The sequence below is a fragment of the Trichomycterus rosablanca genome, chromosome 25 (genome assembly GCF_030014385.1).
Source record: "Trichomycterus rosablanca isolate fTriRos1 chromosome 25, fTriRos1.hap1, whole genome shotgun sequence".
NCBI classification, from domain to species: domain Eukaryota; kingdom Metazoa; phylum Chordata; class Actinopteri; order Siluriformes; family Trichomycteridae; genus Trichomycterus; species Trichomycterus rosablanca.
This window is the reverse complement of record NC_086012.1, coordinates 15,502,067-15,504,681: the sequence shown is the minus strand read 5'-3', so window position 1 is coordinate 15,504,681 and position 2,615 is coordinate 15,502,067.

The following is a 2,615-nucleotide window of genomic DNA, read 5'->3' as shown; positions in this document are numbered from 1 at the left end:
GTCGGTGTGGAAACGCTGTTTTTCCGCCTCCTCCCTCCCTCACTGTCTCCCTCTATATCTCGCTCTCTTTTCCTCCTCTTCGCTCGGTCACTCGTTCACTACACAGCGCGCTCTCTCCACAAACCTCCCACAGATTTATTCTTTTGTTTTCTGCCTTTACTTCTTCTCGAGGAAACGATTTCAAAACCAATCCATTGATTTGCAAGCGATCAGTCAGTCGAGCATGATGCTGTAAACGCGCGCCGTGGTCGCTGTGTGAGTGGACGATGTGCGTGTGCACTTCATTCTGCGCGCAATAGAGCTTCTGCTGAGAGACTAAAGCTGGCTGATTGGGCGCGCGCAACTCTCACGGGCACGCGCGCGCTGTCCGGGGTCCTGAAGTCGCACCTTACACCAATCCAGTGTTTACATACATCAGCTTCTAATTAATTGCATCCTTTGTGTGGGGACATGTAGTGGTCATAAATCACCTAGCATCTGCTATCTGATATCACGGTTATGTATTAAATATAAAGTGGATTAAGATATACTGAACCATTTATGGTCGAAGGTTCCCAAATATTTAATTGTCGACAATTGCTAAAATAATATATGTTAATATCTGCAAATCCTGGTTTAATTTATCTCAGGTTGAAGCCATTGCAGTTCTTTTTTTGAAAACTGGTCAGACAGCTTGCATTATAAGGGATCGTATAAGCAACATTTTAAGTTTGTGTACTTAAACTGTATTTATTTAATGCTATTTTGAAATTCAATGTATTAAGACATTGGATGTATTGCGATGTATTTTATACTGTTTTTTAAAAATATATATATTTTTAAAATATTTGGTTTTTTTTTATTGCTGTAATAAATCTTAAATGATACACAGGCAGTTCCACATACAATTCTAAACAGTTCAATGTATATTGAATTATATGCTATGTTATATACAGAACATCAAATATATATGTAGTATATAAAATAGGACACTTATTACAGCTTGATTGACCACTTTCAGATTTTTAAAATATATAGACATGTCCTATCACTGAAAATCTTATAAAATGTCTAAAAGTTTAAATCCTGTTTAGATAGCACAGAAAGAACACCAAAGGTGTCCACAATTTAATACACCCATAAACACTGTTGTATGCAGGTATGTTTACACACATGTACACACACAGTTCTACTCAACAGCTTATATGCCATTTTTATAAAAAAAAAAAAATTCGATTTTATTTGATCAGGTGGCCCATTGACATTGTTTATGATACTGATTATTAGGCAGTAATAAAAATATGCATACTTATTATCTTTATCATGAAATCATAAAGACTAGCAAGATTAATGAAATGACCATTAAAAGGGGTGCGCAGCTGATTTTACAAGGACCAATAAAATATTTAAAGATTTGACAAAAGTGGCTTAACCCTAGTTAATAGCTGTTGCATAAAGATTGAATTGCTTATATAATTTGTGTTTCAAGTTTGAAAAATAAATACACTGTGAAATCCAACATATTAACAGCTCTAGTTTAACAGTTTAGCTCTTGCAGAAGGGAGTGTGACTGTCAGCTGTCAGCAAGCCAACATGTAATTTAAAGCCAACTGTACCAGAAACTGACGTTTCATTACTGATGTGATAAACATTGTGAGTAAACTTGTGCTGCAGAAGCAAAATCAAGACAATGTTTGTGGAAGGAAAAGATTACATAGTTTGATGCATTTATAATAACGTATGTGTATAAGGAACATGCATTGCTCAAAAAGTAGCCAATGTCTAGTTTTAAAAAGCAAAAATTTTAAACGTTTGACTGGGAACAGAATACCTGACGTCATATAGTAAATACAAATACGACTCCGACTAGGGTTGCCAGATTTTACCCATAGAAACGAATAGTGTTCTCGAAAGCTTTAACCACATTTTGTCCAAACCCCTTCTTTGACAAAACGAGCTTAAAATGTTAAACCATTTAAAGATGGAACTTTTTTTAACAGGTAATAATGTGCTTGTTTTATCTCGCATCAATTATAGGAAAAACCTAAGAAAAAACTAACGTAGACTAAAACTATATTTGACTATATTTATATTTGATCTATATTTAACTATATTGCTCTAATGTTCAAAAGTTAAATGACAATCCATAAGATTTAATCGATACAGTGTAGTTGCACATATTAAACGCTATTGACAACAACAACAACTATCCTAAGAGTCTCATTCTAAAGAGTTTCAGTTCAAATAAAACGCAAATTAATTAATGTAAAAAATTAACAGCATCATTAACTATCTCGACTTACATCCACACCCATCATACACACCTTACAATACAAAATTACAGCCATTAATCATAAAGATACAAACCTACGATTCTACAAAGGCGATTGTTTCTAAAATTGGTGCTTTTGTGATTTTAGAAACGCACCCAGAGTTTTAACTGCGAGATTTTGCCGGCCTGCTGGCGCGAGAGATCACGCTCTCGCTTTCGGTGCTCATCGATAAATACAATCGATATATCGACTGACACTGATTAATGATGTTTTTTGACCCGGGGTGAGAAGCAATCGTGTAGGCCAGAAAGTTGGGAGCAGGAAGCGGTGAAGGTGCTCAGTAAAACGGACCAGATTTGGCAA